This window comes from Schistocerca piceifrons, chromosome 1 (genome assembly GCF_021461385.2).
Source record: "Schistocerca piceifrons isolate TAMUIC-IGC-003096 chromosome 1, iqSchPice1.1, whole genome shotgun sequence".
In the NCBI taxonomy this organism is placed as follows: domain Eukaryota; kingdom Metazoa; phylum Arthropoda; class Insecta; order Orthoptera; family Acrididae; genus Schistocerca; species Schistocerca piceifrons.
In genome coordinates this window covers 732,974,033-732,996,584 of record NC_060138.1, presented here as the reverse complement: position 1 = coordinate 732,996,584, position 22,552 = coordinate 732,974,033, and the positions used below count along the sequence as shown (strand labels likewise).

At 44.8% G+C, this 22,552-nt stretch overlaps 1 long non-coding RNA gene across 1 annotated transcript in view; it reads left to right on the top strand.

The window, feature by feature from the left end:
• Positions 1-22,552, top strand: part of LOC124790047 — a 46,499-nt gene that overhangs the window by 15,592 nt on the left and 8,355 nt on the right. Inside the window, exon 2 of the long non-coding RNA XR_007016210.1 lies at positions 15,527-15,667. This is a non-coding gene — a long non-coding RNA (uncharacterized LOC124790047). The remainder of the gene's footprint in view (positions 1-15,526; positions 15,668-22,552) is intronic.

Sequence of the window (22,552 nt, the reverse complement as noted above, 5' to 3'; positions counted from 1 at the left end):
TGCTGCAGTGGCTCTCCTCGCCCGCTAAGGGCCTTCGACGAACTCTGTTCTACACTGCCAAGAACTGCTGACCAGCATATCCATGGTGATCTCGGTGACAGAGACAACCTCGGCCGTCGCATCAATGCGTGGCCACTGGATGCGCTCCTCAGAATTGTTAGCCACATTAACTAATTTTAGTCTCCAGATGATGTTGACGGTACTACTCGCGGTCCGTAACTTGGTATCTCGCTAGCATATAGGGGGCGGGGAATAAGGACTGTTGCTAGGATTAACTACGGGGAGAGGTGGGGTGTGGGGGGTAGCAAGCTCCGCCACCATGTACCGTAAGTACGCAGTACAGGCATCACAAAGCTGTGTTTTGAGCTGTCACAAGCTTCCCATAACCGGCTTCCCTTTCAGAAGACAACTCCCGCAAAGGGAAAGCAACAGCGTCACTTTCAAAAAAATCACGATAAAAGTACCTCAACAAAACACAGAAAAGCTCAGTGACAAGCAGACGACTGAGGAGTCAACACCGGCTAACATCAGTTGGCAACTAATATCTGCAAGTCACTACGGCACGAAGTTCCCCGACTGCTGCCGGCTGCCACTGATGACAACTGGGGAGTCTGCGTGCCAAGTTACACTATTTGGGCAAAAGTATCCGGACACATGGCTGAAAATGACTTAGAAGTTCGTGGCGCCCTCCATCGGTAATGCTGGAATTCAATATGGTGTTTGCCCACCCTTGGACTTGATGACAGCTTCCACTCCCGTAGGCATACATTCAGTCAGGTGTTGTAAGGTTTCTTGGGGAATGGCAGCCCATTCTTTGCAGAGTGCTGCACCGAGGGAAGGTATCGACGTCAGTCGGTGGGGCCTGACATGGAGTCGACGTCCCAAAACATCCCAAAAGTGTTCTGTAGCATTCAAGTCAGGACTCCGCGCAGGCCGTTCCTTTACAGTGATGTTATTGTCGCGTAACCACTCCGCTACAGAAACCACTCCGCTACAGGAACCACTCCGCTACAGGCTGTGCTTTATGAACAGGTGTTCGATCGTGTTGAAAGATGCAGTCACCATCCCCGAATTGCTCTTCAACAGTGGGAAGCAAGAAGGCGCTTAAAACATCAGTGTAGGCCTGTGCTGTGATAGTACCACGCAAAACAACAAGGGATGCGAGCACTCTCCTTGAAAAACACTACAACACCGTAACACCAACGCCTCCGAATTTTACTGTTCGCACTACACTCGCTGGCAGATGACGTTCACTGGGCATTCGCCATACCCACACCTTGCCGTCGGATAGCCACATTGTGTACCGTGATTCGTACTCCATACAACGTTTTTCCACTGTTCAGTCGTCCATTGTTTACCCTCCTTACACCAAGCGAGGTGTCGTTCTGCATTTACCGGCGTGATGCGTGGCTTATCACCAGCCGCTTGACCATGAAATCCAAGATTTGTCACCTCCCGTCTTATTGTCATTGTATTTCATTACGACCCTCTTCAACTGTAAGCGGTCTGTCGGTCAACAGACGAGGTCGGCCTGTACGCTTTTGTGCTTTACGTGTCGCTTCACGTTTCCACTTCACTTTCGCATCGGAAAAAGTAGACCTAGCGATGTTTAGGAAAATGGAAATCTCGCTTACAGACGTATGTCACAAGTGGCACCCAATCACCTTACTATGTTCGAAGTCCGTGAATTCCGCGGAGTGCCCCATTGATGTCTAATGACTACTGAGGTCGCTGATACGGAGTACCTGGCAGTAGGTGGCAGGGGAATGCACCTAATATGAAAAACGTATGTTTTTAGAGTGTCCGGATACTTTTGATCACATAGTGTATAATTCCCACATAGTACTTCTTCGCATAGGCAGACTGCTCTTCCGCTATTACGCAGTCGCAGGACGCATCTCATCTCGGCGGTGACGCTGCAGACAGCTCGTGGTCAAACGAGGCCCCAGGTGCGAAAACAGCGCCCTAGTTACACCACTGTGCCCGTATTGGCAAGAGAGAAGACAGAGCCGTAACACGAAATTCCAGTTTCTCTGTACAGTAGGAACTATAGCGATATATGTACCCTTACAACCTTCGTAAAGCCTAATGTTGAAGCACTAATCCAGTGGCTCAAGTGGAGACCTTATCGAGAGTGATACAAAATCGCGGCAACAACACACGGAAATTCCTGTACTCGAAATAGAGGGCTTGCAAGAAAGTATGGAAACAGCGGGAGAAACGCATGGAGAAACGCATGGCTGGACATAAATGAGAATGGTAGCGAAGCCTGCAGGTTGCGCTGCTGTATTTCACCACTAACGGAATTTCTACAATGCCCTCAGTAGGTTACACGTGTTCCGCGCAAATGTGACTGTATTACGTCGGACCTGAGTAAATTCCAACGTGGACAAATTTTGATGCTCATGTGGTAGGTGCTTCTGCAACCAAGGTAGCCAAATTGTTTGATGTTCCAAGAGGCACCGTGTCGCAGATTTATACTGCATACAGGAAAAGCGGGAAGACATCAGCCGCCGACTTACAACGCGGACAAAATTATATGAACCAGTCGATGCAGCTGACAGCTGTAATCCCTACCCTTCCGTTTCCTTTCTGCCTCTCTCCACTTGCAATTTACATATAGCGGAAGAAATTGTTTAGAGCGATTGTCACAGACAATCACAGAAGAGAATTGTGACAGTAAATACGAGGACGACAGATGTAAACGTCACTGAAGAAGTCAATGCTGCACTTGTCAACCTTAACAGCAAGAAAAAAATACGAAACTGGACACAGTAAACAGGAAATTGCAGAGTGAGCTGGAAATCAAAAACCACTCATATGTGATGCAAACCACCGAAACAGGAAAATAGAATTTTTAACATGTTGCAGTCCTGTCAGCAACTGTGATAAATACGGCAAAGATCCGCCTCAGTTGCGAAAAGTTACTGGTATCAACCCAGGTTTCAGTTAGAACAATCTAGCCTTCTTCAGAAGCATAAAGTAAACTAATACATGCCAGAATATGGTACGGTCAAACATGAAAAGCTAAAGTATCATGGTATCATGTCAAACTGGGTTACTTAGCTTTTACTTAGTAGTTCAAATGCAGCGTTTGCGGCCTATCGACCGCTTTCCATGAAGTGGGGCCGGGGCTGTTCCTCAGCTAAGTAACGTAGCTTGACATGGTACAACGGTACTTTAGCTTTTTATGTTTGACGTGCCTTATTCTGGCATATATTAATTTAATGTATGCTTCTAAAGAAGGCTAGATTACTGTAGATGAAACCTGGGTAAAGACCAGTAACTTTTCGCAACTGAGGCGCACCTTTGACGTAGTAACAGGAAAACTTGGTGTATAAACCATAAAACACAGACTATTGACCAACAAAAGAATGTCATTTGATCAAGCGAGTCTTGTTGCACGCTGTTCCCAACTTCTGCCCGAATTTGCGTCCCACGAGTGAAACATGATGGGGAAACGGTGATGATTTGGGCTGTCTTATCCTAGTATTCCAAGTATCCCTAAGTTACTCTGCCAAGGACAATGTGACCATTTCTCCTGGTCAGGTAAACCCATGATACAATGTTTGATCCCCAATGGTGATGCTGTGTTCCTCAATGGTGACGCCCCTGTCCACAAGGCTCATGTTGTCTAGAACTGGTTTTGTGAGCATCTGCTATGGCCACCACATTCACGGAATGTCAGTCTTATTGAGCCTTCGTTGTCTGCTTTGGAAAGAAGTGTGCGTGTACGCTTACCACCTCCATCATCGTTAACTGAACTTACCACTATTTTGCAGGAATAATGGCATAAGGTTCCCTCGAAAACCATGCAGGACCTTATCTGTATATTACAAAATGACTGGAAAGTGTTCTGAATGCCAACGGTTTGCCTACGTCGTATTAGGTCAGATAATATGTTGTGCTTGTGGTGCTTCCTACTTCTTACCACAACGTGTGTTTTTTCTCAGTAATTTATGTTTAGAACTATAGCGAAGTTACGCGTGTCAATTTGTACCAGATCCTTCCGTTATTCTGCTAGAAAAAGTTGATATATGTTTGTTGGGGTTTAATAAAGTTGCTCTTGGTTCCATAAACAAATGATTACAGTTTCATAAAAATTGGATGATTTATTCAAGAAAGAGAGCTTCACAAACTGAGCAAATCAGTAACGCGCTGGTCCACCTCTGGTCCTTCTGTAGGCAGTTATTTCACTTGTATTGATGGGTAGAGTTGTTTCATGTCCTCCTGGGGGATATAGGACAAAATCCTGTCCAACTGGCGCGTTAGATCTTCAGAATCCCAAGCAGGCTGAAGGGATCTGCAAATAATGTTCCAAATGTTCTCAATGGGGAGGAGATTCGGCGACCTTAGTGGACAAAGTAGAGTTAGACAAGCAATAAGGTCTTTCGCCATGTGCAGTCGGGTGTTATTTTGCCGAAATGTGAACCTAAGATGGCTTGCAATGAAGGGCAATAAAACGAGGTTTAGATTATTGTCGACGTACGATGTGCTGTAAAGGTGTCACTGGTGACAAGAAAAGGGGTCCTGTATGGAAAGAAATGACACCCCTGGTTGTCGGGCTCTATGGCGAGCGATAGTCCAGTTGGTATACTAGTGCCGTCGGGAGTATCTTAGACAAATCATCGTTGCTCATCGGCCGCAGTGAATGAGATTTCAAGCGGAACAAGTGTCTGGAGACGCCCAAAACCAGTGGTTGGATACCGAGATGGCTGTCGCCCTCCTACAGCCCGACAACCGGGTGTTATTGCTGGGGTACCATTTCTTTTTCATAGCGGTCCCGTGTAGCTATCATCTGAGGAATCCCTTACAGCACCGTAGTACGTCGACGATATTCTACGCCCCGTTTTGTTGCCCTTCATGACAAGCCATCCTGGGGCTACATTTCAGCAAGATAATGCCCATCCACTTGTCTTCCTGCTTGTCCAGTCCTACCTTGGCCAGCAAGGTCACCGAATCTCTCCCCAGTTGAGAACGTTTGGAGCACTATGGGCAGCACCTCATAATTCTGACGATATAACGCTCCAAATGGACATGATATCCCTAAGGAGGACATCCAAAAAGTCTCTCAATTAGTGCTAAGCAAATAACTTCCTCCATAACGGCCAGAGGTGCACCAGAGCATTATTAACTTGCTCAATTTGTGAAGCTTTTTCTCTTGAATGAATCATCTAATGTTACTGAATTGTAATAATTTGTTTGTCTATCATGTACATTAGTTCTACTGATTTCCATTCCCTTTGGACAATTCTTTTGTAGTGTGCCTTTTTTTTCTCCTAGTGCATGTTTGCGGAGTCAAAAGTAATTAAGGGTGATAAAGTGAAGTGGCTCGGCGTATTGCAGCATGCCGAGTGATACTCCCGAGGGCACAAAGTGAACGGGTGACTATGAAATGAAACGATTACTTATGAAATTCAACACAGGAGCAAGTGCAGCGACTTGAGATTATCCCTTCCGAGTGCCATTATTTTTGCAACGACGAGCACATACTCATAAATAATAGAGATTCGTTCGAGGGAGAGGTAGATAGGCACTTTGGCGTGGACGCGTAGTCGCCGAGCAGGTGGACAGTTGCCGGAGGCAGCCGTCGCGTGCAGACGCCGCCACTGTGTCCAGAGCGGAGTGCTGTGGGCGGCCCTAAGCGAGGCGACGCGGGCCCTTCCTGCCTGCGTCTGACAGCCGGACGCTGTGTTCGCCCCTCCCGATACCCGCGGCTGGCTGCCTGCCTGCCACTGTGCCGCCTCGACCTGGGCAAAGGAGTAGACGCGATGATTTCACACCCCTAAACATGCTAATTTTCACACAACTCCACTCAGTTTTTCCCGAAAATTAATTTCACTGCTCTAAAAAGCGTAAAATATTCTAACTGTATCTCTGTTTTAAATGAGGGCAGGAAAAAGAAAGACGCACGTACTATAACAGCCCGTGTTCCAGTAAAAATAGGGTACTCATACGCTAGAGGCCATTAAAATTGCTACACCGAGAAGAAATGCAGATGATAAATGGATATTCATTGGACAAATATATTATACAAGATCTGACATCTGATTACATTTTCACGCAGTTTGGGTGCATACATCCTGAGAAATCAGTACCCAGAACATCCACCTGTGGCCATAATAACGCCCTTGATTCCTCTGGGCATTGAGTCAAACAGAGCTTGGATGGCGTGTACAGGTACAGCTGCCCATGCAGCTTCAACACGATACCACAGTTCATCAACAGTAGTGACTGGCGTATTGTGACGAGCCAGTTGCTCGGCCACCATTGACCAGACGTTTTCAACTGGTGAGAGATCTGGAGAATGTGCTCGCCAGGGCAGCAGTCGAACATTTTCTGTATCCAGAAAGGCCCGTACAGGACCTGCAACATGTGGTCGTACATTATCCTGCTGAAATGTAGGGTTTCGCAGGGATCGAACGAAGGGTAGAGCCACGGGTCGTAACACATCTGAAATGTAACGTCCACTGTTCAAAGGACCGTCAGTGTGAACAAGAGGTGACCGAGACGTGTAACCAAAGGCACCCCATACCATCACGCCGGGTGATACGCCAGTATGGCGATGACGAATATACGTTTCCAATGTGCGTTCACCGCGATGTCGCCAAACACGGATGCGACCATCAAGATGCTGTAAACAGAACCTGGATTCATCCGAAAATATTACGTTTTGCCTTTCGTGCACCCAGGTTCGTCGTTGAGTACACCATCACAGGCGTTCCTGTCTGTGATGCAGCGTCAAGGGTAACCGCAGCCATGGTCTCCGAGCTGATACTCCATACCGCTGCAAACGTCGTCGAACTGTTCGTGCAGATGGTTGTTGTCTTGCAAACTTCCCCATCTGTTGACTCAGGGATCGAGACGTGGCTGCACGACCCGTTACAGCCATGCGGATGCCTGTCATCTCGACTGCTAGCGATACGAGGCCGTTGGGATCCAGCGTGGCGTTCCGTATTACCGTCCTGAACCCACCGATTCCATATTCTGCTAACAGTCATTGGATGTCGACCAACGCGAGCAGAAATGTCACGATACGATAAACCGCAATCGCGATAGGCTACAATCCGAAGTCGGAGCGGTAGCGTTCTCGCTTCCCGCGCCCGGGTTCTCGAGTTCGATTCCCGGCGGGGTCAGGGATTTTCTCTGCCTCGTGATGACTGGGTGTTGTGTGATGTCCTTAGGTTAGTTAGGTTTAAGCAGTTCTAAGTTCTAGGGGACTGATGACCATAGATGTTAAGTCCCATGGTGCTCAGAGCCATTTGAACCATTTGAACCGAAGTCGGAAACGTGATGGTACGCTTTTCTCCTCCTTACACGAGGCATCACAACAACGTTTCACCAGGCGACGGCCGTGAACTGCTGTTTGTGTATGAGAAATCGGTTGGAAACTTTCTCCCTGTCAGCACGTTGTACATCTACATCTACATTGATACTCCGCAAGCCACCCAACGGTGTGTGGCGGTGTTGCCACCGGCGCCAACCTTGTGTGAATGCTCTGAAAAACTAATCATTTACATATCACAGCATCTTCTTCCTGTCGGTTAAATTTCACGGCTGTAGCACGTCATCTTCGTGGTGTAGCAATTTTAATGGACAGTAGTGTATTCATCTCGGCATTTATTTCGCAAAAAATTCTGAATTGGAAAAACAACGCTGTTACAAAAATTGTACTCACGTTGCTCCTTCATATCCTAATTATTCATATTTCGCCAATGTAACGTTGAATTCACAACGAGCTGTATAACGCTCGTATATTTAGGTCGGCTGTTAGTCAAACTAAAATAAAACAGTCTCGTAATCCTTTCATCAGTTACAAGACCCTGGTGAGGTAGCGTCAGTTTTTGTAACATCAGCGGTCGCTTGGTTGACTCTGTCAACCAGCTGTCACAGTCTTGACAGGCACTAAAAGAACTGCCTTCATGTGCTTTCTATTGAGAGAAAAAAGTTTTGTTTTGCTTTTTACATGCATAAACATAGATTTTAATGTTTCATCTTAATTTTTCTCGGTAGGTAGTTACAAAATCCAGTAAGCGGCGACATCTCTGCTTAGAGACATACAATGAGCGGTGTCGGTTCCGTTTCCCTATTTAGCGTCTGGTAAGTGTGTACACTGTGACCAGGAAGTTGCACAGGTGCAGCAGCTCCGCACGTGTGCAGAAATACTCGCTCGCCATGTCCTATGACCAGCTCCGACTTGCAACAGAGAGACACGAACTTTGAATACCAGTACATTTAAAGAATTATGGAGATCTGCTCAGCAAGCGATTCAGACACATATCTTAAAAAGTACTAGGGGTTTACGTAACAGCTAGCGACAGGATCAAAGAAGGCACTGTAGTGGAAGACATGACTATGTCTGTCGCTGAAACGGATATGGGGCATGTAACTGGGAAGACAGACCAAGAAAATTCTTTTCTGAAATACCGAGACGACAACATGTTAAAAGATATGTAGATAACTTGAGAATATATGACGGAGATGTCCGCTTTTAGCCTAAAATCTTAATGCCCCGAAAAATACACAAATCAAAAAAAGCTTTGCATCACCCCGGTTCCAGAAATCCTGAAGATAGGCGTTGACTGTGAATATTGTATTACGTACACAGTCCCTTTCACTGTTCAGAGATGTCACTAAACCCGGCCAAAGATTCAAACAACCATGCATGAGCAGCGGCTATTACACGAAGGGGTTCCGACAGCCGAACAGTTCCAGTCATTCCACCAGGAAGGAGATACACGGCTCGTATTGTCTGTAGTTCAACCAAGCCTAGACGGTCAATATCGCTGTTCGATCGCGCCCGCATTGTAACTTTGTGCCAAGCAGGACTCTCAACAAGCGAAGCGCCCAGGCGTCTCGGAGTGAACCAAAGCTATGTTTCAAAGCTATATTGTTCGGGCATGGAGGAGAAACAGAGAGACAGGAACTGTCGATGACATGCCTCGCTCAGGCCACCCAAAGTTATTACTGCATTGGATGACCGCTACCTAGGGATTATGGCTCGGAGAAACGCTCACAGCACCACCACCATGTTGAATAATGCTTTTCGTGCAACCACAGGACGTCGTGTTACAACTCAAACTGTGCGCAATACGTTGCAAGATGCGCAGCTTCACTCCCGACGACCATGGCGAAGTCCATATTTCAACCACGACACCATGCAGTGCACTACAGATGGGCCCAACAACTTGCCGACGGACCGCTCAGGATTGGCATGACGTTCTCTTCACCGATGAGTGTCGCATGTGCCGTCAACTAGACAATCGCCGGAGACGTGTTAGGAGGCAAACCGGTCAGGCTGAACGCCTTAGACACACTGTCCAGGGAGTGCAGCAAGGTAGAGTTTCATTGCTTTTTTTGGGTGGCATTACGTGGGGCCGATGTACGCCGCTAGTGGTTATGGAAGGCACAGTAACGGCTGTATAATACATGAATGCCATCCTCCAACCGATATTGCAAACAAACCGGCAGAATATTGGCGTGGCATCGCCGTTGAGGAGTGGGACAATCTGGACCAAGAGAGTCTTGATGAACTTGTGGATAGTTAGCAACGACGAATACATGCATACAGCAATGCAAGAGGACGTGCTACTGGGTATTAGAGGTGCCTGTGTGTACAGCAATCGGTACCACCGCCTCTCGCTGTTTGGTGGTACAACATGCAATGTGTGGTTTTCAATAGCAATAAAAATGGCGGAAATGATGTTTTTGTTGATCTGTATTCCAATTTTCTGTAGAGGTTCCGTAACCCTCGGAAGCGAGGTGATGCAAATCTTCTTTTGGTGTGTGTAAATGGGAGAGTTTTACCTATCAGTGGATTTCAAACGTATAACTATGATGATGGGTTTGATTTACAAGGAAATTTTCTGATGCTAAGTGAATTTATTATGTGAGATGTGTATGAAGGCCTGTTTTACGTTCAACCACTCTCTTGCTAGTTGTGGTTTTCCAGTTTCCTTGTTTAGTATCTTAGCAGATGTTCTCTGAACTCTACTTCTCTCTCTCATCAACCCACCACTAGACAATATGCGAGTATATTTGACCCTGTTACTAGGGAACGGCGCTAGAATATGTTACCGACAAATTACTTGTTTCACATAAATGTTGCCACAAGGCTTTAACACCAAGAGAAGAAAGAAATAAAGAAAGTAAGTTACGACGACACTCATATCAAGTCTTAACCGTGAAGCTGCACCTCTGTTGACGTGATATTACGATAGTTGTGACATCAGGCAGATGGGGATAGTGTCGCATATAGAAGATACAAAAGGGCAGTGCATTGGTAGAGCTGCTGTTTGTATTCATGTGATTAATGTGACTTTGGTCGTGACTTTCGTATCGGAAATCGTTAGGGTTCAGTATTTTGAGATCCACAATGTCAAGAATGTACCGAAAATACTAAACTTCAGGCATTATCTCTCGTCGGGGATAAAGCAGTGGCTTACAGCTTTCACTTGATGACCGAGAGCAGCGGCGTTTGCGTAGAGTTTTCAGTGTAACAGACAAGCGACACTGTGTATAATTAACTCAGAAATCATTGTAGAACGTACGACGAAAGTATCGGTTAGGACAGAGCGCCGAAATTTGGCGTTAATGGGCTATGGCAGCACACGACCGACGCGAGTGCCTGTGCTAACAGCACATCGTCTTCAGGGCCTCTCCTGGGCTCTTGACATATCAGTGGGACCCTAGACTAGTCGAAAGCTGTGGCATGGTCATATGAGTCCCGACATCAGCTGATAAGAGCTGATGGTGTGGGTCGAGTATGGCGGAGACCCCACGAAGCCATGGACCCAAGTTGTCAACAAGGCACTGGTAGTGGTAGCTCCATAACGGCGTGGGCTGTATTTACGTGGAATGGACGAGGTCCTGATTATGTTCGACTACTTGGAGACCATTTTCAGTCACTCATGGACGTCCTGTTGCCACGCAAACATAGGATTTTTATGGATGACAATGCGCCATGTCACCCAGACACAATTATTCGCGATTGGTTTGAAGAAAGTTCTTGACAATTTGAGCAAATGATTTGGCTACCCATATCTCCTGACACGAATCCCATCGAATCTTTATAGGACATAAGAAACTATGCTGGCAACACCTTCCCAATCGTGGACGGGTCTAGAGGCAGCAGGCTCAGTATTACTTAGGAGGCACCCAACGACTTGTCTAGTCGATGCCACGTCGAGATGCTGCACTGCACCGGGAAAAATTAGATACGACTGAATATTAGAAGGTATCCAGTGAGTTTTGGTCACCTCAGCGTATTTCAAATGGTTCAAATGGCTCTAAGCACTATGGGACTTAACATCTATGGTCATCAGTCCCCTAGAACTTAGAACTAATTAAACCAAACTAACCTAAGGACATCACACAACACCCAAGCGTATTTCAGAAGGTAAATTCAGGTTAAAAGAATTACCTAGATTGTCGACTATTAACGAAGATCATACGGAGTATCTTCCCGGATATGCCTTTGATTCTATAAATACTTGACTTACAGCACTCAACACATCAAAAAAAGGTTTGCATCACCCCGGTTCCCAGAGCTTCTGATGATACACGTTACTATGGATATTGTACGACTATCACAGTCACAGCCCCTTTGACTGTTCAGAGATGTTACTAAACCCGCCCAAAGATGTAAAATTCCATGCGTGAGCAGTGCCTATTAGACGGAGGGGTCCGACAGCCGAACAGTTCCAGTCATTCCACCAGGAAGGAGGTGCCAGTTAACCAAAAGTATGTTTATTACTTTAATGTCATATCACACCACTTTACTACATTTAAGTTTTAAAATAATAACTAAATACACTGAAACGCCAAAGAAACTACTATAGGCATGCGTATCCAAATACAGAGATATGCAAAAAGGCAGAATACGGCGCTGCCGACGGCCACATCTGTTTAAGACAACAAGCGGCTGGCGCAGTTGTTAGATCGGTTACTGCTACTCGAATGGCAGGTTATCAAGATTCAAATCGTGTTATAGTCGGCGCTCGAGCGATGGCACGCAGCATCTCCGACGTAGCGACGAAGTGGGAATTTTCCTGTACGACAATTTCACGAGTGTACCATGAATATCATCAGTCCGGTAAAACATCAGATCTCCGACATCGCTGCGTCTGGAATAAGATCCTACAAGAACGGGACCAATGACGGCTAAAGAGAATCGTTCAAAGTGATAGAAGTGCACAAACCTTCCACAAATTGCTGCAGGTTTCAATGCCGGGCCCTCAACAAGTGTCAGCATGCGAACCATGCAACGAAATATCATCGATAAGGGCTTTCGGAGTCGAATGCTCACTCGTCTGTTCTTGATGACTGCACAACACAAAGCTTTATGCCACGTCTGGGCACGTCAACACCATCATTGAACTGTGGTCGATTGGATATATGTTGCCTGTTCGGAGGAGTCTCACTTCAGATTCTATCGAGCGGATGGACGTGTACGGGTATGGAGACAACCTCATGAATCCATCATCCCTGCATGTCAGCAGGGGACTATTCAAGCTGGTGAACACTTTCTAATGGTGGGGGGGGGGGGGGGGGGGGGCGCGTGCAATTGCATTGATATGGGACCCTTGATACATCTGGATACGACTTTGACAGATGACACGTACGTAAGCATGCTGTCTGATCACCTGCATCCATTCATGTCCATTGTGCATTCCGACGGACTTGGGCAATTCTAGCAGACAATGTGACACCCCACACGTCCAGAACTGCATTTCGGGGCGGATCTCATTGTCTGGGAGACGGAGTTGGCTGAAGCAGGTCTCTACCCCTTGAATTAAAACTGTATTATCTCCACACATATAAACTGAAGTCGCCTTTTCGGGTCCGTCTGCATGTGCAAGCTAATCTCAGAAACTGTTGTAAGGATTCTTATCTAGTTTTCACTAATAGTTACACTGATTCGTGAAGAAGGTTTTCGTATGTAATATATAAATATTTAGTAAAAATGGTCTGAATTATGATAAATTAAAGTTATGTTGTGAAAACAATGCCACTGCCAAGTTGCATACAGCACCCATAACTAGAGAGAACTGCAGAGAGGCAAAAGTGCATTCAGCATCGAGGTTTGGTGGTCTAGCGGTAGAGTGTGTGGCTGGAAACAGAGAGGTTGTGGCATCGAATACTGCTGGAGTCACCTTTTCTACTCTGTCTTTTATCTTAGCTTCCACCTATCAGTGGTGTAGAGATTCTCCAGAAACATTACACTGTAGCTCCCGGTTAGGAACATGCATGTCGCCAAGTGACATTCAGTTGATTGCAATCGCTTCAGGACAACTGCATAGCGAAAACCATGCGAATCCAAACGTATGGTTTTCAGTTATTTATGCATAACGCAAAATGTTTTCCGAAAATCTACTTCGGCATACGATGCCACTTTGCTTCATTTATACAATTTTGCAGCAGCGCAGCAGATGACGCAGCTTTCAGCGTTCCCCTTTCCTTGAGTTAAACATAGATACGAACACGATTATTTGCGTAGTTGGCCAAAAGATATTATTTTTTGCACACTTTAAATTTATATAAGTGACGGGTAAATGATTCTCCACTGCCGAGAAAAATATTTTGGCATTTTACAGATCATCTTGAATGGGATTCAGAAATTTCTTCTTGAATGGGATTCAGAAATTTCTTGCGGATAGATACACAAAACTCAAAGTACTTCTACAGATGGTCGAGGGACGCGTTTCGAAATACGACGACAATTTCAGGCTGCCAATTTCTGCTTTCCTTCTATTACCAGCTGCAGTTTGCACCTGTGATTCGCATTCATCCCTTACGTTGCTTGCCAATATATTCCTTAAAACACGATTTACTCCCATCATCATCATGAGATTTTGCTCCACAAACGAATTAAATGGGGTACACATATTATTCGTGGATGCAGACAACGTTCCTGGAGTGCGATGCTTAGGTAGCGTAATTTACATGACAGTAATGATATTCAAAAAATGGTTCAAATGGCTCTGAGCACTATGAGATTTAACTTCTGAGGTCATCAGTCCCCTAGAACTTAGAACTACCTAAACCTAGCTAACCTAAGGACATCACACACATCCCTGCCCACGGCAGAATTCGAACCTGCGACCGTAGCGATCGCGCGGTTCCAGACTGTAGCGCCTACAACCGCTCGGTCACTCCAGCCGGCTAATGATATTCATTTAGTTAACTTTGTTCTCTGAATTTCGCACATAACTTTACAAATGGCCCATGAACCAGTCGTACATAAATGTTACCCATACGAAGCTGGGCCGGGTCGAAGTTTATATCAATTCTCACAGGAGATGTGCATTACCCTTGATTAACACTCTTCATTAGCCTGTTTTCTCTTTATTTATTAAATTAGTTCGCTTACTGTGGTTCTCAATTTTATATTTGGTACTTGCAATTTCCTCCCAGAGGCTCTTACCTCGGTTATGTATGTCCGTTCGAAAATATCTCCTTTTGAGTGGTGACAGGTGGGAAGAACGTCTCGCTCGTGCTGCTGTCTCGGCATATAGCCCACCAGCATGACAGTACTGCACCACAGGTCGCCTACCCCCGGGAACTCAGGGGCCACTGTAACAACAGGCAAAACGGAGTGTGTCAGAACTACACAACCACGATGATAATACAGTTTGTCTCCCGTCGATGTTATCAAAACACCCAGTGGAGTTAAAGTAAATAAAAATCATATCCGTTTCTCGACTGTCTTATACACTGAAGAATTTTGAATAGCTTCACGAGCAAGGTGTCTGGTCGTTAGAGTAGCAGAGCATGTTGAGGTGGGCTTCGGTAAACACACGAGACAAATGAAGCGCCCTCACTCTCAGTTGCAATATTACTGTGGTCTACTAATACAGTAATAACAGTATTACGCCATGTAATTCTGACAAACTCCAGATGCCAGTGCTGTGACTCTGAGCCTTCACCTCTCCTGTAGATGGTAGCAGCACCGCTTCTTGGAGGCGCCGCTAGCATGGACCTGCTTGCTTCCGCCACGTTACGTGGCCACAAGCAGTTCCCGACTAGTTGGCACTCTTACCAGTATTTAAGCAGTCACCTGGCTCATATCTGGCAGTTGCAGCCAGCCAGCCAAAGAGCGACTGCCCCTCCCAGCGCCGTGGGGCCGCCAGCAATCTTCGTTCCGGCTGGGCAAAGACTTGGCCTCTCTACGCTATGATCCTGGACTTTGGCAATTTACTCTCGTTAGTGTCACGGTGTTTAGAGACAATCATCTCATCTTTAGATTCTTAAGACCTCGACTCTGTAATGTCGTTTGTAGCGTCTCCAGCGCCAAAGTGACTTGGGCCCACCATCGCAGTGCCGTGACTATTTCGTCACGTAGGCCCAAGCACAACTAGTGTCTGGTTACGTTACAACGTGTTGAGGACCATTTAATAAGCTATGTTGCTACTCTTCAGCTCTTGAAAAATCACAGATTAATCTATTCACAGGGCTTTGTAAAATTATCTCCTTATATTGAAGCTGGTGCTTGAAGTGTTTGTCAGAGCACGCTCTTACGTTTCAGGATAACTTGCTACTCTACAGCCACGCGAAACTCACATCGGACGACAACCGTACGCCGGGCAGGGAGTACCTGGTGACGGCCATGTTCACCCACTACGACAGCAACGGGGACGGAGCGCTGATGCAAGAAGAGCTGGACAAGGTACGCTGCTCACTCATGTTGCGCGTTTCTTCCCAACACAGCAGTTTAGTCTGTTTTTAAATTTCGTGTAAACTCGTATAAAGGTTGGTTGGGAGAACCAGTATCTTAACTAATACAGCTTCTGCAAATCACTGAGTCAATTAAAGGGATCGTGAAGTCAGTGATGATTACACTGTGTCACTGTGTAGGAAGCAGTTCGTTGATGTTGAAAAATGACCATAATTTACTTCTGTTACAAGTTGTTATGTTCACGGCATTGGAGTATTTCAAGCCCCCATGCCATACGAAACATTTGGCTTGATCCTGATAGAGCACCACGTTTTGAGAATCTATTCCGAAATCATTTCGTAATACGTCCTACTTCTGTTTGAAATTTTTTAGCACAATGAAGATCACTACGTTACTATAAATTATGAACAGATGAAATTATTTTTGCGTTGCTATAAAACTTGTAAACATTGTAAATTATCTAAGAAATATGCTTCTCATGAATTCATAATATCTGCAAAATAGAAAGGAAGCATAGAGGAAAAGTAATGTTGGTCAAAAAAGAAATAAAATAAAATAAAAACCAAATAAATAAATTAAAAAATGCAGTTGCTGGCTTGTACTCGGTCAGGGAGTAGTAAACCTCCACTGAAGTGTGCAGGGGCGATTTTTCAGTAATTTACTAGCTTCGGAGCAATAGAGACCAGATTTACAGTCGTGGCTACGAAATAAAGAAGTATACGTGTCAGCAGAAAAACAGTAAGGGAGCTAACAGTTTCGCTGGTTGCGATGTTATAAGGCAACAACGACCAACAGACTGAACCAGTGACATAAATAGATTGTGCAATAGTTAAGATTTTTTTTTTCTTTTCGAGTCATCAGTCTTTTGACTGCTTTAAAGCGCCCCATCATGAATTTCTCTCCTAAAGGAAATCTGTTCAGCGCCACATCGTCAGTTACTTGTTGGATGTATTCAAATCTGTGCCATCCCCTGTAGTTGTACTCTCTACAACTCCCTTTAGCACCATGGAATTTATACGATGATATCTTACCACATGGCCTATCATCTGTCTCTTCTTGTCTTCAGTGTTCTTCACATGTCACAACGCCAGTTTCATATTACATTCACACACCAACTTGAAAAGTCGTTTGGTTGCCGCTTCCACTAATGGCTTTGGGAATTTAAGTGGAATGTTATCTAACCCATCTGTTTTATTTCACCTCAAGTCTTCTAAAGAGATGTTAAATTCTAAGTCATACACTGGGTCCTCTATGTCTTCCATATTGACTCGATTGTCTTTTTCTATAATGCTATCATACAAATCTTCCTCCTCATAGAGGCCTTCAGTGTACTCTTTCCGCATATCCGCTCTCTCCTCTGCAGTTAATAGTGGTATTCCCATTGCATTTTTCATGTTACCACCCTTAGTTTTAATTTCACCAAAGGTTGTTTTCAACTCTCTGCACGTTCAGTCCTTCCAAAGATCACTTCTTTTTCGATGTCTTCATATTATTCCTCCAGTCATTTCACCTTCTTTGCCCTGCACTTTGTATTTATTTCATACCTGCAGGGTTTACACTGCTGTATTCCCGTTTTATCCTGCACGTGTTTTACTTCGAAAAGGTGAAGTACATCATCTGTTATCCAACGTTTCTTCCGAGCTATCTTTTTGATTTGTCTGCCCAACATTTTTGATTGTCCTTCTTATAGATGTCCACTCCCCCTCAACTTAAGTGTATACTATGGTATTTATTATTGCAGTATTCACATCCTTAGCCAACTTTAATGGCTACTTATCATTCCTCAGTACTTTAGTATTCCACTTCCTTCCACATTGGTTCTTCCTTACTATTTTCTTAGATTTCAGTCTACTCTTCATCGCTACTAAATTGTAAGCTGATTCAATATATGCTCCTGGATACGCCTTACAATTCAATATCTGATTTCAGAATCTGTGTCTGATAATGATGTAACCCAGGTGCTAAGCTTTCGTAGCTGTGGGTCTATTCCAAATACAACTCCTCCTCTTGCGTATTTTAAACAGAATTTTTGCTATTACATTCTTAATTTTCTTTTACAGAGCTCAATCAGTCTTTTACCTCCCTTTTCCCCACCGCCAAGCAACCATATCCTCTCGTAACCCTGTCTTCTACTCCTTCGCCTACAGCCGCGTTCCTATCTCCCATAATTACTAGATTTTCCTCTCACTACATTTACTGAATTACCCATTTGATAGGTCATGCGGTAGCGTTCTGGTTTCCCGCGCCCGTGTTCCAGGGTTCGATTCCCGGCGGGGTCGGGGATTTTCTCTGCCTCGTGATGACTGGGTGTTGTGTGATGTCCTTAGATTAGTTAGGTTTAAGTAGTTCTAAGTTCTAGGGGACTGATGACCATAGATGTTAAGTCCCATAGTGCTCAGAGCCATTTGAACCATTTGAACCCATTCAATATCCTTATATACATTCTCTACCTCCTTAACTTCTGCTTACGACATAGGCATGTACATACGAACTATCGTTGCTGACCTTGGTTTGGTGTCGATTCTGATGAGAGCATCCTATCACTGAACTGCTAACATAAAATCTCCTCTTCGTAACGAATTCTGCTCTCGTTACACCATCTTCTGTTGCTGTTGATATTACTCTATGCTGTCTCACCAAAAGTCATTATCTTCTTACCACACGATTTCACAGACCCCTGCTAGATCTACATTGATCCTCTGCAGTTCCGTGTTCAAATTTTCCAGCTTTTCTACTACATTCAAACCTTAATTCCAAGCTCAGACTTCTAAATTGTTAGGATTCAATAGGCTATTGCAATACCGTGTTGTTCAGAGATACAATGCACTGTTTCTTTGGACGTGCAGACATCTCCGAAGCAACAGACTTTGTGGCTCTACAGCCTCTATGAAATACAGGAAATATATTTGCACTTTTAAAGATGGACAAACAGCTGTTTTATAATGGAGTAAGGGCAATGAAAATTTGTTCCGAGCCGGGTTGCCCGCTGATCGCGAGAGGTCGCCTTACATTGGGGGTACCAGAGCACCCTCCATGTCTAAATCCAAACATGGTTGACGACGTATGGATGTTTAGGTATGATCGTGGATGTTCTATAAACTTGAACGGGTGTCATGTGACATTCACTCCGACCAAATACAACGAATAATAAGAAGAAAAAAAAAACAGTGAAATGGTAAGGCGACCACTCGCAATAAGCGGACTAGCAGGGTTCGAGTCCCGGTCCGGTATAAATTTTTACTGTCGTCATTCCATTATACAGCTGATGGCTGCCCACATTCGCAGCTGCGAACACTTTTCATGTGTCGTAGGACGTCATCCCGTCGTTGGTTATTCCATATTTTTGTCATGGTCACCTCCCGCTTGACAGTCCCATCCCGGAGATCCGAAGTGGGGAACAATCTTAAACTTTTGCCAATGGACTCTTCCTGAATTACATGCCACAGGTCGTGTGGATACGCATTATATATCTGTATCTCTGAGGTGTCCATTCCCTTCTGGTTCCTCATTCCGTTGATCATTGTTGATTCTGCCGCTGTTTGAAGGTCGTTTTCCACCCCAAGGGGAACAGAATGCTTTGAACCTCCGTCCGCTCCTCCGACCTCCTTGACATGGCCTGGCAGAATGTAGATGACTTCTTATTCCAGAAGTTGTCGGCCGTCATTGCCCATTATTTTTATTCAGAATTTAAGTAGTGGGTGTGTTCGAACCCGGGACACACGACGTTTTCACTACCAGCCAAAGATGCTATACCAAGACCATAGAATTTACAAACAGAAAAAAATTACTGTTTTGTCTTGTTGTTTACGGGTCGCCATAATGTCTTCCTCTGGCCCAATCTGTTCATCTTAGAGCTGACACTTCAATTATCTGTTGGATGTATTGAGTATATGTTTTCCACAATAGTCTTTTCATGAGAGCGGCCCCGTCTGCTCACTGATATCCACATTTTTGTTCTTCAACAATTCTGAGAAAAATGTCTTTTTTCGTGTCTTATGATTCCACTTAGTTTTCAGCTGCATTCTGTAACAACACGTTTCTAACACTTCTTTTCTTCATCGGGCTGCTGTAAGGAAGCAACTTCTTGTAGCTCAGATAGTTACTCAACAGGAAAACTGAATGTGGTGGTGCAGTGGTATATAAATGGAATTGCATTTGAGAGGACGGTGAATCAATCATCTTCCAAACATACAGTGTATTTATCTATGGTTATGCTAAATCTCTTTAGGAAAACCTTAAGTCGGAAAGGACATGGTCTACATCCTTCCCATCCCTGTTTTAACCGGTCTTGCCTACGTACATAATGACTTCCTCCTTAACCCAGGTCTGCTTCACATGGAATATATTCAACATTGGCAGATTTTAAAATCTGACTTGCACTCTGAGAAGGGAGCAACACAGAGACTTCTGCTGTACTTGGCAGCGGAGCTCACGTTTATTGAGAATGCCGTGCACGATAAACAATCCCGCACTGACTGTAAAAAGGGGCAGGTCTTTCTTCTTTAAAAAAAAAAAAAAGTAAAAGTAAAAGTCAAAAATGGTTCAAATGACTCTGAGAACTATGCGACTTAACTTCTGAGGTCGTCAGTCGCCTAGAACTTAGAACTAATTAAACCTAACTAACCTAAGGACATCACACACATCCATGCCCGAGGCAGGATTCGAACCTGCGACCGTAGCGGTCGCTCGGTTCCAGACTGTAGCGCCTAGAACCGCACGGCCACTCCGGCAGGCTCAAAAAGTCAACAGGACTACAAGAGAAACCACTCTCCTTTCTTCCTTCATATACAACATACACTGAGGTGACAAAGTAAAGGTATTAAGATACAAAAGAGCAGTGCATTGGCAGAGCTGCTGTTTGTACTTACATGATTCACGTGACTTTGAGCGTGACTTCCCGTATCGTCAATCGTTAGGGAATTCCGTATTCTGAGATCCACAACGTCAAGAATATACCGAAAATACTAAATTTCAGGCATTATCTCTCGTCGGGGATAACGCAGTGGCTGGCAGCTTTCACTTGACGACCGAGAGCAACGGAGTGTGCTTAGAGTTGTCAGTGTACCAGACAAACAACACTGCGTAAAATAACACCCTAAATCAATGTAGGACGTACGACGAAAGTATCGGTTAGGACAGAGCGCCGAAATTTGGCGTTAATGGGCTATGGCAGCACACGACCGACGCGAGTGCCTGTGCTAACAGCACATCGTCTTCAGCGCCTCTCCTGGGCTCTTGACATATCAGTTGAACCCTGGACTACTCGAAAGCTGTGGCATAGTCATATGAGTCCCGACATCAGTTGGTAAGAGCTGATGGTGTGGGTCGAGTGTGGCGCAGACCCCACGAAGCCATGGACCCAAGTTGTCAACAAGGCACTGGTAGTGGTAGCTCCATAACGGCGTGGGCTGTATTTACGTGGAATGGACGAGGTCCTGATTATGTTCGACTACTTGGAGACCATTTTCAGTCACTCATGGACGTCCTGTTGCCACGCAAACATAGGATTTTTATGGATGACAATGCGCCATGTCACCCAGCCACAATTATTCGCGATTGGTTTGAATAACTTTCTTAACAATTTGAGCAAATGATTTGGCCACCCATATCGCCTGACATGAATCCCATCGCTTTTTTATGGGACATCAGATCCTTCACTGGAAACACCTTCGCAGTTGTGGGTGGGTCAAGAGGCAGCATGGCTCAGTATTACTTGGGAGACTTCCAACGACTTGTCTGGTCGATGCCACTAGAGATGCTGCTCTAAGCCGGGAAAAAGGAGATCGGACACAATATTAGAAGGTATCCAATGATTTTTGTCACCTCAGTGTATTGAAGAAGGTAAATTCAGGTTCAAAGAAAGATTCCGTCTTCCGAAATTACCTAGATTACACCGTACAGCATTGTCGACTATTAACGAAGATTCATCATACGCAGTATCTTCCCGTATATGCCATTGATTCTACAAATATTTGAGTTACAGCACTCAACACATTATACTGGACTGTAAATATTCTATAAAAGCAAAAAAATATCGGATTCTAAGAAAACATAGCTCCCCTACTGTTTTTAGTGTACATGAACTACTTACCAGACAACATAATCAGTACTATCAGACTGTTCGATGGCTTTGTTTTACGCAGGAAAGTACCGTCGTTGGACAGTTGACAAAGTTTTACACAAGGAGAAATGAAATCAGGTTCCAAGTGTGTTCCGTGAACAGACAGAGTCAACTTCAATTTCAATAAATCCAGTCGTTCCGTGCAGCCCACATCTGTAGGGATTCATGACTGGCTCGTTGGTACCATTCTTCTAACACCTGATCAGATTCTTAATGCCTATTTTGATTCTGGTAACTGCGTCATTTCGTTGAGTTTATATATCCACTACAAGAAAATAGGTTGTTGTTGCTTCATGGTTCTCAACTACTCTTTGAGGGTGTGAAGGTTCCACAAGGCTGGTGCTTCTCTCCAACATGGAAATGGATTATACACACATCAAAAAAAGTTTTGCATCACACCGGTTCCCAGAGCTCCTGATGATAGACGTTGACTGTGGATATTGTATCACAGACACAGTCCGTTTGACTTTTCAAAAATGTCACTAAACGAGCCCAAAGATGTAAACAACCATGAGCAGCGCATATTAGACGGAAGGGGTCCGACAGCCGATCAGTTCCAGTAATTTCACCAGGAATGAGGTACACGGCTTGTGTTCTCTGTACTTCAACTATGCCTAGACAGTCAATAACGCGGTTAGATCGCGTCCGCATTGTTACTTTGTGCCAGGAAGATCTCTCAACAAGGGATGTGTCCAGGAGTCTCGGAGTGAATCAAAGTGAAGTTGCTCGGATATGGAGGAGGTACAGAGAGACAT